We start from the raw sequence: 15,752 nt of genomic DNA, 5'->3' as shown, positions 1-15,752 counted from the left end.
AATATACCCTCTTTCCATGAAGATGCTAGAATCTGGAGCAAACATCAAATCCTGTCAACTTGTTCATAGCTCAATACACAGTCCTTTATTTCCTAAGTGGATTTTGAAGAAGAGATGTCTGTGGCTGTGTTTCTATTCGCATAATTGTTTAACATTCCTATATCCAGTCTATTTGGAATTCTGTAATGTGTTGGCTATTGTGGGACTTTAGGGACAATCAGTGTTTTATTAGTTCTTGAGTAAAAGATCATGTCCTTGATCATTTCAGGTCAAAACAATGTTTTGTAAAAACTAATAAGGGAAATATCACTGAAATGGACTCAGGAAGCTAGAAGGGAAAGCTAGAAGAGAGAGAAGTGCCACTCAATATCAATTATGAGAAGATTGTCAATTACAGATCCCAACAGAAGAATCATCGCCAGGAAAGATTGATCAGTCAATTGCCCCAACGGGATAAGATGTACATTGAATCTTCTGGAAGAAATCCACTAATTCGCTCAGTGAGAAACCATCATCCTTCTGACCTCTTGCTTCCTTTTGTTACGTTTTATTTTAAACCCCCTCCCAACCTCCTCCTTTTTCTCCACAAAATAACATCCCTTTCCAGTGTCTGTTGGACTTGCCTATGTTTGTACCTTCCATAGCATGTTCCAAATTGCAATTCTCTGTTATTCCCAGCAGGAGGAAGAATTTGCTGGTAAAATAACTCACTTATTTTTAGGGTTAACAGTGTTATGTAATTAGAAACACAAGTGAAAAGATCTGCAGGTTGTTCTTTAGAGTTTAAAATTTCTTCCAATAAGTGACTTGATTGTTTGCAAAATCATTTTCTTTTCTTTTCATTTCTAGGAGAGAGAGAGAGAGAGAGACAGCGCGAGCAAGGGAGGGTCAGAGAGAGAGGGAGTCACAGACTGAAACAGGCTCCAGGCTCTCAGCACAGAGCCCGACGCGGGGCTCGAACCTACGAACCGCGAGATCATGACCCAAGTGAAAGTCAGACGCTCAACCGACTAAGCCACCCAGGCGCCCCAGCAAAATCATTTTCATATTCTGCCAGTGTCACTACTTCTGTTGCTTTGGGAATTTATAAAGTTAGGGAAAACATAGTTGGAATTACTTTATTTTTTAAGTAGCTTGCTGAACTACTCAATCATTGGTGGCTCTGACGCTTCCAGGCTAAAACTACTATCAATGCATTTGAAAGGGAGGAGACCAAAAAATGGTGGCAGATAATTAAAAGTTAAGACATTAAAAATTTTTTCTATTTCCATAAAAAATGCCATTGGAATTTTGATAGGGATTGAATTGAATCCATATATTGCTTTGAGTAGTATGGACAATTTAACACTAAATCTTCCAATCCATAAAAACAGGATATCATAGGGGCGCCTGGGTGGCTTAGTCAGTTAAGCATCCGACTTTCGCTTAGGTCATGATCTCGCAGTTCGTGGGTTCGAGCCCCGCGTCGGGCTCTGTGCTGACAGCCAGCTCAGAGCCTGGAGCCTGTTTCAGTCTGTGACTCCCTCTCTCTCGCCCTCCCCTGCTCACGCTGTCTCTCTCTCTCTCCTAGAAATAAATAAAACATTAAAAAAAAATTTAAAAAAATTAAAAAAAACAGGATATCATACATTGTTTGTGTTTTCTTTATTTTTATTAATGTTTTATGGATTTCAGTGTATTAGTGTTTTGCCTCCTTACTTAGGCTGATTTCTAAGTATTTTCTTCTTTTTGGTGTTATTGTAAATGAGATTATTTTCCTAATTTTCTTTTCAGAAAAACCATTGTTAGTGCATAAAAAGGTAAATTGATTTTTTTTTGTATTTTGGTTTGTAGCCTATATCACTAATGAACTCATTTATTAGTTCTAATCATGTTTTAAATTTTATTTTATTCATTATTTATAGTCTTCAGGGTTTTCTGTATATAAGACTATGTTATCTGCAAACAGGGACTGTATTATTTCTTCTGTTCTGACTTAAATGTCATTTATTTGCTTTTTCTTGCCTAATTGCTCTGGCTAGGACTTCCTGTATTACGTTAAAGAGAAGTGATGACAGTAGGCATCCTTGTCTTGTTCCAGATCTTAGAAGAAAAACTTTCAGGTTTTCACTATTGAGTATGATGTTAGCTGTGGGCTTTCAAATATGACCTTTATTATGTTGAAGTAATTTCTTTTTATTTTAGTTTTTGAAGTTTTATCATGGAAGGATGTTGCATTTCATCAAGTTTTTGAATCTATTTAGATAATCATGTGAGTTTTATCCTTTATTCTGGCAATGCAAAACATTGTGTGAATTGGTTTTTATATGTTGAAACATATTTGCATCTCAGGGATAAATTCTACTTGGTCATGGTATGTGATCCTTTTATTGTGCTGTTGAACTCAGTTTGGTAGTATTGTATTGAGGACTTTTTCATGTACATGTATTAGGATATTGGCCCTGTAGTGTTCTTTTCCTGTGATGTCTTTGTTTGACTTTGGTGTCAGTTTAATACTAGCATCATAAAACAAGTTTGAAAGCATTTCTTCTTCTTCAGTTTTCTGGAAGAATTTGAGAAAGATTGCTGTTAATGCTTGTTTAAATGTTTGATAGAATTTACCAGTAAAGCCATCTAGGTTCCAGACTTTTCTTTATGTATTTTTTTAAATACTGATTTAATCTCCTTACCAGTTATAGTAAAATCTGTTTAAACCTTCTATTGCTTCAGAATTCAATCTCCTGTTTGAATTTCCAATAATTTATTTATTTATTTTAAGTTATCTAGTTTCTTGGTATATTAGTGTTCATATTATTCTCTTCTGATCCTTTTTATTTCTGTGACATCAAATTTAATGTCTCCTCTTTCATTTCTGATTGTATTATTTCAGTTTTCTTTCTTATTTTTCTCAGACTAGCTAAAGGTTTACTAATTTTATCGTTTCCAAAAACCAGTTCTAGTGATTTTTTTCTATTCTCTATTTTGTTTACTTCTTCCCTTTTCTATTTTTGCTCAATACTTTTTTTTTTAAACTTACTTCCTTCTATACTTTTAAAATTCACAGGGAACCCAAAGGATCTTGAATAGCCAAATCAACTTGAGAAAGAACAAAACTGAAGGCACCACAGTTTCTGATTTCATAATATATTGTAAAACTAAAGTAATTAAAATAGTATGATGCTGGCACAATGACAGACATATAGATCAACAGAGAAGAATAAAGAACCCAGAAGTAAGTCCACACATATATGGTCAGTTGATTTGTTGACAAAGATGACAAGACTATACAACGGGGAAAAGATATATCTTCAACAAATGATGCTAGGGAAACTAGATATGCACAAGTGAAAGAAAGAAAGAAAGAAAGAAAGAAAGAAAGAAAGAAAGAAAGAAAAAGGAAGGAAGGAAGGAGGGAAGGAAGGAAGGAAGGAAGGAAGGAAGGAAGGAAGGAAGGAAGGAAGGAAGGAAGGAAGGAGGAAAATGGATCCTTATTTCACACCACACACAAAATCAACTGAAAATAAACCAAAGACCTAAATGTTACACTCCTAGAAGAAACTGTAAAATTCTTGTAAGATAACATAGGGGGAAAGCTTCATGACATTAGCCTTAACAATGATTTCATGGATAGGACACCAAAATCAAACCAACAAAAGCAAAAATAAACAAGTAGGACTAAATCAAGCAAAACCTGCTGTATAGCAAAAGAAACACTCAACAGAGTTAAAAGTCTTCCTGTAGAATGAAAGAAAATATTTTTAACTGTATTTCTGATAAAGAGTTAATTTCTAAAACTTATCAAAAATTCCTACAACAGCAAAAAAATGGGCTAAAGACATGAATGGATATTTCTCCAAAGAAGACATACAAATAGCCAATGGATATATGCAAAGATTCTCTGTCACTAGTAATCAAGTTCAAATCAAAATCATGAGATATCATATCATACCTGTTGAGATGGCTATTATCAAAAACACTCCAAAGATAATAATTTTGATGGAGATAAAAGGAAGTTGGAATCTTTGTAACCTTTTAATGAAAGAGTAAAATGGTATATCTTTTATGTAAAATTGTATGGAGATTCCTTAAAAACCTAAAATGGAGCTATCATATGATTTAGCAATTTCACTTATGAGTGTTTATCTGGAAGAAATGAAATCACGATCTTCAAGAAATATTAACACACATGTTGCAACGCTATTTACAATAGCGAAGATGTGGCAATAAGCAAATGTCTACTGACAGATGAATGGATAAACACACACACACACACACACACACACACACACAAGAATATTGTTTAACCTTTAAACAGAAAAGAAATTCACTTTATGTAACAATATGGATGAACCTTGAGAACATTATGCTACATAAAATAAGCCAGGCACAGAAGAGCCAACTGCATGATTCCACTTCCATGAGGCATCTAAAATGGTAAAAAGCAGGGGTGCCTGGGTGGCTCAGTCCATTAAGCATCCAACTTCAGCTCAGGTCATGATCTCACGGTTCATGAGTTTGAGCCCTGTGTCGGGCTCTGTGCTGACAGCTCAGAACCTGGAGCCTGCTTCGGATTCTGTGTCTCCCTCTCTTTCTGCTTCTTCCCTGCTCCCACTCTGTCTCTCCCAAAAATAAATAAACGTTAAAAAAATTAAATTAAATGGTCAAACTCAGAATCAGACAGTGGAATGGTGTTTACTAGAGCCTGAGAGGAGGGGAAAAGAGGAGTTGCTAATCAATGGGTATTAATTAGGTTTTAGTTATGCCAGATGAGTAACTTCTGGAGATCTTATGTAGAACATGGAGTCTATGGTTAACAACACTGTTTTGTTCACTTAAAATTTTAGTAAGATGGTAGATCTCATTTTGTGTGTTCTTACCACAATAAAATAGAATAAAATTTAATAAATTTTAAAATATTGTCATGTCATGTATTTTTATGTTCTAATAGTAATATCTATAGTTTTTCTAAGTCTAAAAGTAAAAATGGTTCTACTTCAGATTAACATTTTGCCTTCTGCACTCAAATCCTCCTTCCGACTAATCTGAAATATAGACAACGCTGACAGATTTAACACTACATATACTATTTATTCTTCTCATTGTGTCTGTATTCATTCCAGGCACACAACTTTTATTCTGTTTTACTGGAAAGGTTCAAATTTTTTCCAGGATATGGAAAACAGAGCTCATGACCTCGGTCTTCGGTTTTGCCTGAAATTCTGCTTTTGCTTTGCCTCTGCCTGAAATTCCCTCCTTTGTTCCCATGACAGATGAACTTTTGTTCATCAGCTTTGGATTCAGAAAAAAATCTATCTTAGTGAGTTTTAGGAAGGCAGAGTCCATTACTTCCTGTTCTAGCTTTCCCTGGCACATTCATCATTTAGTATATATTTGGTGCTTGTTGTGTCTGCCTTACCATCCACGTGTGGGGATATTCTGAAGGCAAGGAACATGACTTATTCATCCAATAGTTAGGGCAGCACTTAGGTTGACCTCGACCCCAGTATGTGTTCAGTATGTTTGCTGAATGTATAAACTCTAAATTGTTTGACTCCTCTTCACAGACTGAACTTCACAGCCAAAAGTTTAGAGCTACTTCAGTTAAAGAACTACATTCTCAGGGCTCTAATGATACATCAAGAACATCAGGTATGTCTATGGAAATTGCCCAAGAAGAAAATATGTGTCGTGTGTTTATCAATGTCCCCAGTGATCTGGTGCTGTGCAGAATCAACTCACATGGGCAGAAATGGGTGTAATGGCAAGTCGTGATTGAAAGTCTTGATAAGAGAAGCCAAATAGCCTGCCTTTGCAAATCAGTCCACGTGGGGAAATTTGATCTTTTGTGAATTAAACCAAAGTTACCAAAGTCTTTAATTTCCTTCTTGTCTACAACACATTATTAAGTGATGCTATCGTCTATCTCTGTTTCCCTCTAACACATTTGGTCTGGGCTGTCTTTATTTTCTGTTTAATAGCAGGAAAAAATGTCATTAAGGAGACATGCAAATGGTTCAAGGACGGTGAGCTGAAATAATTAAAACCTTCCATATGAAAAGCTTGATCAAGATTAAATTGTGTATGTAATTTATTCATACACACCCTTTCCCCCAAACTGAATTTAATTTATCTAATCCTATAAACCTGGAGTTGTACACCAGCATTTCATAGACTCATGCTTATCAAGCTCTCATTTTAATCCAATGAAAAATTGCCAGAACACCAAGATGTGGATTTTGAAACTCATTAATCAGGTTTTCTGACAAATAAACAAACAAACAAAAAAAGATGGAAATATCATTTTATGTAGAATTCCAAGAATATAGTAAGAACATTCCTAAGAAACCAACTGAACTTTCTTCATTCTCAATGCAGTGATGTACAAAATGCTTTCTGGGGTTATAAAGGCGGGATGACGGTTTCCTAAACCAGGAAATAACATCATAGCCACGAGAGAGAGCTCTGTTTTGGGCAGTAGATATACAGAGTCAGTAAATTCTGAGCAATGGAATTTCCTTGAGAAGTATTTGTCTAATAAATTTAGCACCAAACTTTTGAACTTCAGAATCTACAAATCTAATCTTTCCCCATCTCTAATTATTTAGACCAAAACCACTGAGCTACAACTTTCTGCTTTTACTTTAAAATCCTCTTTAAATAAACCACTTTCCATCTGTCTTTTTCCCATTATAAATTTTTAAGGCAGACTTTATTATGCCAACTCATTTTGGCTGTATTGAAAACAAATTCTTTTTGAGGGTGAGGTATCATCATTTAGATTTTGAAACTTCCTATGAATTCTTCAGAGCATAAGCCAGTGTCCACCAGATACAAATTGTCAGACAAATGTCAAACACAGAAAATTTGCATTGGCCCCATTCTAAGGTCTTTTTTCCCCCAGGGGAATATGATTATCTTTGATAAGTAGGATCTTGTTACCCCTCAAGGGATTCTTTTGTTAGTTACCTCATCCCATGGTAGCTGATATATCAAAGGGTCTTGATAAAAAAAAAAAATCTGAATGGATGAATGAACAGTATCATGTCCTCCATTGTATAGTACATCGATGCCTTAAATTCCATTCTAGTGTTGCACTTTGTAGACTAAATCAGGGGTCAGTAAAGAGTCATCTAGTAAATAATTTAGGCTTGGCAGATCTTATAATTTCTGTGGAATTTTCTCAATTCTGCTACTGTAATGTACTGTAATGTACAATTCTGTTACTGCTACTGTAAAGGCATCCATAGATAACATATGAACAAATTACTGTGGCTGTATTTTAAAGAAGAGAGAGAAAGAAAGAAAGAAAGAAAGAAAGAAAGAAAGAAAGAAAGGAAGAAAGAAAGAAAAAAGAGAGAAAAAAAGAAAGAGAAAGAGAAAGGAAGGAGAGAGGGAGCGGGAAGGAAGGAAAGAAGAAAGAATGCATTTGGAGACACTAAAATTTATTTATAGACTGAAAATTTTTGTGGACACTGGAATTCGCATTTCTTTTCAGCCACTAAAAAAATGTAAAACAAAATCATAGTGTGTGCACTGTTCAAATACAAACAGTAGACCAGATTTGACCTATGAGCTAAGGTTTCCCAAACCCTTGCCTATATCATTTTTTTTGCTTGTATACCAATCTTCTTTCTTAAATTGTATATAGCTTCACAGCAGGTACTATCTTCATTTCCCTACTATCTAGTTATATACTGGCAGATTTATAATATCATCCCAAACATATTTTTTTAAATAGGATACCAAATTGAGATCTTATGGGAATTGAATCAAAACACATTCCACTTAAATGAATTCATGTAAGTAACTTATCACAAACATCTCTATATTAATAATTTTGAGTGGAAAATTAATATGTATGTATGTCTTAAGTCATACATATATATTAATTTGACCCTTAAAAGAGTTTCTTTTATGATAAAACAATGGAAAACTTGTGTTTAACATGTAGCAAGTTTCCCTGGAATTTGAAGGCATTTATCTTCACAGCTATGCAATCATGTCCTCAAAATCACCAATTATCCCTAATTAAGTTAGTATGTGCAGTTCCTCATATAAGACTAGATCAGAGAAGACACTTAGTAGACAGTGACTGACGTGACTTATAAAGAAAAGACAGATTAAAATGAAGCTATACAAAAAAAGAAATGGAGCTATACGGAAAAAATACACAGTCAGAATGTCTATATCACTATACATTATGATACCCTGAAAAAATATTTTTTCTCAATTGTCCAGCTTCAAGCAATTACAAAACCCTTAAGGTTTTCATTGAAAGAGAGATCCGGCATATGTGTTTTTAATAAAAATAATTAAGATCATGGATTTTATTCAATATGTTTGATCATAACCTCTTACGATTCTTGGTCATGCATGATTTCTTAACAGACAGATCAGAGGTGTAAAGGCAAAGGTAAAGTGAGTCATCAACAGATGTGGTTTTGCCCCATTGCCCTCTGTTGCAGCCTGTCTCCAGCTTCCTCCAAATGAACAATAATTCAGCAACCTACGAAGTTCCCCACGCTGCGGCTTCAAACCTGCTTGGGATTTTTTTCTTAGCACTAGTCAACACACCCCCTGCTGGCTCTAGGCTTACATTCATTCCACCTTATTAAAAATGCCAATAAAAGGCAAATTATAGACGTTTTCACTGTGTTTTCTATGCCGATTCAAATGTGAAAGGGACAAAAGGACAGAACTGCTAGGGATTAAGTTACATAATGAAATAATCCTTTGAAATCAGCTCTTTTGCCTTCCACATAATTTATTTCCTGAAAAATACACCTTTGGAAAACGGGAAAATGTTGTAGGAGAGCTTTCACTGTAGTGGTTACCACGGATCTCATGTTCAGATGTCAGCCTGACTTACTTAAACATCAGGTGTGCACAGGGAATGGGGAAGATTACTGATGCTCTTCATTAATTTTCGTCAACCAAGTTAGTAATAGCAAGTTGGCTTTAGAGACAGCTGTTCCCTTAGAGACAGAAGCAGGGCATCAGGGCATAACCCTAAAGGAGCTTTTTTGTAAACAGTAGAAACCAAATGGTCCGTCATATCTGAGATCAAATCAGCAAGTTAAACACACACACACACACACACACACGCACACACGCACACTATTACACAGGATTCAGTACATTTTTTTCATCACTGAGCATTTGTGGCACTAGCAATGGCATGACAAACCAAAATTCCGGAATGGGAATCTCTGCCTTTCTGCTTAATAGCTTTGTGCTTTGGGCGATGTTACTCAAATTTCACGAGTCCCGGTATCCTTATCTGCCAAAGGTAGCTAATGATACTTCCCTCGGAATTTTGCCACGAATTCTAAAAGAGAAAACAAAGTTGTGATGCCTTTTAATTTAATAAATTTAAACATTTAATAAAAGTTCTAGTTTTCTCTAGAGAACCTAACTAGGAGCGGTTTAAACAGTACTCCATAACTCCATCTAGTAAGTGACTCCATATTGTAATTAATACCCATGATGTGTCTCTGCTTTTTGCCATGTCATTGTCCTGGCCATCTCCTCATATTCCCAAGATGGCTACTGGGTTTACCAAATCCATGTCCTCATAAAATACTGGCCATGCCACGGGGAAAGCTGCAGGGACAACAAGATTTGTATTAACACTCCTCTCCCTTTCCCAAGAAGACCTTCTCTCCGTCCCCCTGAGTCTTATTGGTCAGAACTGGGCCACAAGGCAAGAACCAGACAACCACTTTCAAAGGGAAATATAATTGTAAAGACTTAGTCAGATCACGATTCCTTCTCCAGACTGTTTGGGGTTTTTTGTTTTTGTTTTTTGTTTGTTTCTTTGTTTGTAGTCAAGGAAGAAGTTGGAAATGGTTGTTGGTCAAGGAACCGATAATGTCTGTCACTTCAATGGATTTGAATAACAGACATAGATTTAGTGGTTTCCCTCTGATCAGCATTCATTACTTACATTTGCATTCACTTCCTCCCCTATTTAGAAATTGTGAGGAGTGTAAGGACCTTGAAAACAGGACCAGATTAGGTCTTTCTAGGCACTTATTTAACCAAAAGTAAACGAGACACGTCTAGCCACATTATCGTTGCTCAATAAATTAATGTCAGTTGATTGAATTATTGTGCTGCCTTTGAATATTGAATTATGTCTATTTCCCACAGAACAGATGGTCTTTTTAGATATTTGCATGCATTTTTACTCCATGGATGAACTGGCAAATAAAATGCATAAGAAATCCAGCAGTTAGGGACTGAATAAATTGTCTTTTACCAAAAAAAAATTTTTTTTATATTTATTCACTTCTGAGGGACAGAGAGAGACAGAGCATGAGCAGGAGAGGGAACGAGAGAGAGGGAGACACAGAATCCAGAGCAGTTTTCAGGCTCTGAGCTGTCTTTTCAGAGCCTGATGCAGGGCTTGAACTCATGAGCCACGAAATCATGACCTGAGCTAAAGTAGGACCCTTAAGTGCCTGGGCCACCCAGGTGCCCCTAAACTGTCTTCTTTGAACTAGGGCATAATATTTAGAATGTATCTATACAACAACAACAAAACTTTCACGTGTATGATTCTTTCTATTCACCATGCCAAAATACCAAAGCCAGAAATGATCACAATTCATAATTTCCAGATGTAGAAGCCGAATCTCAAAGACCAAAGTATTTACTCAAGGTCTCATACCTGGTAAGCTGCAAAGTCAAGGCTAATGCTCAGGGTTTCTGATTCTAAGCTCTGAATACTTTTCATTAAACTCAAAACAGGTTTGTCCTGAAACATGATATATATCACAAATGACATGTCAGTCATTGTTGGCCTCCCGGCCCTCCGAAAGAGCCTGATAGAAGTAAAGAGGAGAGATCCTCTTTTGACATATGTTTCTGGATGTGGCATGACTGTGATTATACAAATATAATTACATAAATACTTCAGAAGGTCAATTCCTCTCAAAATATAAATCCAAGTTTTTGAGAAATATACGGCTAGGAAAAATGAACTATAAAGATATTAACTTAAACTGCATTCCCATTGATTTTTCCATATAATTGACATCTTGATTTACAAGGCAAATAAGAGTAAATATTCTCAAAAGAGACTCTGAATTCTGGTGCAATGTGTGAATGGGGGTGCAGGGAGGGGATGGATATACCTTTTAAAAAGTTGACAAGGCTTTTTAATAATAATAATCTAACATTATTCATTCATCAATTTAAAAAAAATATTGAGAGAGAGAGCATGAATGAGGGAAGGGGCAGAGGGAGAGGAAATCCCAAGCGGCCTCCACGCTCGGCACGGAGCCCGATGCAGGACTTGATCTCATGCCCTAGGGATCGTGACCTGAGCCAAAATCAAGAGTTGATGCTCAACTGACTGAGCCACCCAGGCGCCCCTCAAATATTTTTCAAAAGCCTACATGCATGCTGAAGACTCAAAGTGGAATGTTAACTAATCAACTGCTTCTGAGAAACTACTCAGAGTTAGGAAAACATGTGAACGGAAACAATATAAAGTAATCGATAAAGAGTTCAAGAGAGATGTGGTTGCTGAATGTAGAGTGCAATGGTGAGAAAAATTAGCCAACTGGGAAGAAGTAGTCCATAGAAGGAAAAAAGAGTCATATGTATAAACAGTATGACATGTCACCAGCTGAAAAAAAGAAAACACGCATTTCAGAAGAAGGTATATAAAGGGAGGTGCTATTGGCAAGAGATTGATGTAAGAAGATGGCTAGTTTTGACATCATGGATGAATATGGTGGTTCCAAGACTGAGGTTGAGATGGAACAAGGAAAGAGAAGTAGTGGGGAGAGGCTCGAGTGAATAGTTCCCCACCTGTGGCTGAAGTCCATTTGCCTTAATGGAACCTCCCATTCTTCTGTGGAAGTAGAATTCTGTCTTCATTACCCTAACCTGTGACTTCCTGTGAAGGCAAATGCACCTGACCTTACCTGAATTCAATAACAAGCTTCACGGCCCAGGGTGACTCAAATCCCTTTACCCCCAAAGAGACAATCACTTCATTATGCCAATTGCAAGTCTTCCTTCCCAGAGGAAGCAATCTTTGTCAACTTAAAAACACCGATAGCACTTATTATCTGAGCGAATTGGCACTGAATCACATGCTAACTTGTACTGTCATCTTAATTTTTTAATGTGTTTACATCTTACTTTCCCAAGTCCTTTTTAGCTCCTCACGAGCAGGAAGTGTGTTTTCTTTCACTTCCTATGCCCTGTGGGTGTAGCATGTTACTGGCTACATGTTCTACGGGGAGAAACCAAAAAGGGAAAAAATAAATAAAACATTTTTAAGAGAAGTAAGCATAAAAGGAAGAACATTAAATTAACTTTCTGCCACATCAATATTTTTAAAAACTCTACTCTTAAAGATACATGAGCGGCAGCAGTAATCATCTTTCCATCTTTACAACAAACCATGAAAATGTGAAGTTGAAATAATCCAAAAGTACTGAGACGCATGACAGACTAGCCTAGGGTGACCAATGCAGACTCCTCTCTCGTACATGCCAGGTACCCTTATGTCACAGTGAATTTTACCTATTAGCTCTCTACAGACAAAGGAAAAAAGATGGATGGGTTTTCACGTTAAAGTGCCATGTTGGTTGGGGCCATTAATTCAGTGCAATACTTCATAGGTCTATATCCATCCCCTCTTAGGATCTCATCTGTGAAATGGAGATGGGCAAACATAGCTGCTACGTGTCTCACAGGAGGATTACAGAATCAAGGAGGCAAACCACCTGTTGAATATTCAAGGCTAAGATGCCAGTGGATGAATGCTTCTTTCCATTCGGCCCCATTAAAGGGACAGAAGTGGGAGGGCCCAAGGGAAAATTGAAGGGACATGAACACCGAATCCCACCCACTTCATTTCCTTTGTAAGATTTCAGATATACGTTTGTCTTGAGAAGATGTTCAGATTTATCATTCTAATAGGCATATCCAGTTTCCAAGATCCATATTTCCTTATTTCCTATTAGCAAGCAATCTGCTCAATCTATGTGTCATTTTTAAGCTTCTTCAGGGCGAGGTGTTCTACAGTATGAGTGCTTCTATAGCAAGCAACACGGGGGCAAAGGGGAGATATTCAGCTTCTACTCCAGCCTTTGAAAGGTGGATTTGTCAGACTAAAAGGTTGACAAAAGAATTTCAGAAGGTAAATATCAGCCTGGCTGAGAGCAGTTTTAACAGTGATTAATATTCTACAGCTAATAAAAACTTGCTGGCAAAATGCCCCAGAAGATGGCATTGTTTACACTATTGTCTAAGAGGAACAGCTGTTTACCCCTCGCTCCATTCAGAGCTGCAGTATTCTTACTGAAATGTTAACAAATCTTAGACAAATGTCTGCTGTTTAAGGCTCAAAGTTGCTCTGTGAACAGGTGTATTTGAGAGAGAGAGAGGAAAGCTACAACTGTAAATAGCACTTTAAATTAGGTGCAATTTATATACTATACACTAGGATTGCATATGGACGTCTAAATACTGAGTTCCAATATTTACTAATATCTAGAAGATTATTCACATTGTGGGGGCTTCCTATAACAAATTTCCCTAACTGCCTATTGATATATATTTCAAGCACATTTTATTGACACATAGATTCCATTTTAAATCTTTGTAACCAGAAACGAAGCCCGCATCTTTCAGAATTGAAAAAAAAAAAAGATTTTATTTATCTAAATATTTCTGGAGAAGTGTAGAAGGGGCGATGATGTCACGAGTGTTAAACTCTGTGAACAAAAATTGGTGTTCTCTGGGTGTCGTTTTCCCATTTGTAAAAAGAGAGGTTGTAGGGAGTGCGGGGAAATCTTACCCACTGCTGGTGGAGGAAGGGGTGTGAATTGCTAACATCATTTCACAAACTTGAGATACCTGCTAACTCTGAAAATAAGCATTGCTTAAGACACAGAAACTCTACTCCTGAGTACATATTTGAGAAACAGTAAGAGACAGGTAAAAGAGTGGTTAGTTTATGTTGGGAAAAAAAAAACAAAAACAGCCAACAAACAAACCAGAAAGAGTCAGGAGGTTCATAAGCAGAAGAATTAATGAATACATTGTGGCTTATTTATAAAATGAAATATAATACAGCAGTTAAAATGAAAGAATTAGCACTCCTTCTATCCAGATGCAGAAAATCGAAAAATATAAGGCTGAGTAAATTGCAAGATGCAAGATGAAACAGTGTGATACCATTTACCTACTGATTAAAGACAACCAAAGTGATCCTATATATTGTTTAGGGATGTAAATATGTGTGGTAAATGCATAAAAACATGATGTATAAGAATGGAAATAAAAGTGTTTACCTTTAGGTATGGGAGGAGATAAATGGGATTAGACAAGGATGCAAAAGCAACTTAAATTATATTTGTCCTATTTTATTTCTTCTAAAACATGTCTGTTAAAGAATATACAAACTGGATAATGGTGTATATTATTTTCTAGCTTCTCTCCTATGATTAAACTAGCTACAAAGGTGTTTTTAAACCTGAAATGCTCAAAGTCCATAGGTTGGGTAGCATCACTTGGGGCCTTCAGCAGGAGAGGCAAGGCTGATCAGCTTGACTTGGAGCACCAGCCCCCTCCTTACCCAGACCCCTGCCCCCAGGGGGAAGGGGTTGCTTCTTGGACCACCTCAGCTTTGCCTTGCTGTGATTCACCAGCTCCTGAGGATGACCTTTCTTCCACAGGTAAAGCCTAGGCTGGAGAAGCCTTCCGGGTGCCCAAGAATCTAGTAGCTAGCGCAACTATTTTCAGTTAGAAGCTTAGAGGCAAGAGCATCATTGTTAAGTTACAGGGGAGAGGACCCTCAGAATTCTCTCCTCTCTAAGAAAATAATGTTGTCACAAATCCAATTGTTACTCAACTCCCTTTTAGTATTCCAAAGATGGGAACAGAGCTCTAAGCAAAACCACAGAGTTAACCTCAGGATTCATGCAGAAGCTGCCTAGCCGCTGCTGCGGGAGGCAGATGGGGAGGGAAGGGGAGACATCAACTTCCTCTGAAGTGACGCTACCCCTAACGTGATTCTGAGCTTCACAGAAGAGAAATCAGTATGGTCCCTCATTTTGTTAAGGTTTGACAGCTCTCTGACAGCTTCCAATAAAAAACAAAATAAATTGATTTATGGTAAAGCAGGAGAGTCCCCAGATGTAAACTAGAAGCCAAAGACAGAACCAGGGTTTCTAATAGGAAGCATCTAGGAAGAAAAGAAAANCTATCTGAGGAGCCAACCAGGGCCACCACCCCCGACCCTCGCATCACCACACCTAATTTGTCTCCCCCTCTCTCGGAACCCTAAAGCCCTGCGCATCTCGCAGTCCTCTCCCCAAGCTACGTGCCAACGGCGAGCAGGGGTGGGGGGCGTGGATGTGGCCGCCCCGAAAGTGCGAGCGGTGCGATCCCCGGCGCGGGGGTCGCCGACCAGGGGCGCGGACGTGACGTTAAATCGCTAAATCAGAAAGCCCAACACCGTCGACACCCGTCGGCCTTCCTTAGGAGGAAGCAACCACGGGGGGAAATCGCATCCTTTAAAATTTCAAGTCTTCTCTCTCCTCATCCCCCCCACCCCCCAAAAGGCATCTCCTATCTCCTCGCTGAGCTTTCCAGGGGAAATTCGCTCCCGCCGGTGCGTTCCGTCTTCCAACTCCTTCCAGCATCCCCAGGGCAGCGGCGTTCTAGGAGAACCCGGTGGCGATGTCGGCGTCTCAACGGCCCCCGAGCGGGGGCGGGGCGGGAGGGGGCGGAGGGGCGCGCGCGGC

This window comes from Crocuta crocuta, unplaced genomic scaffold (assembly GCF_008692635.1).
Source record: "Crocuta crocuta isolate KB4526 unplaced genomic scaffold, BGI_CrCroc_1.0 scaffold5, whole genome shotgun sequence".
Lineage (NCBI taxonomy): Eukaryota > Metazoa > Chordata > Mammalia > Carnivora > Hyaenidae > Crocuta > Crocuta crocuta.
Note: the sequence above shows the minus strand (reverse complement) of the source record.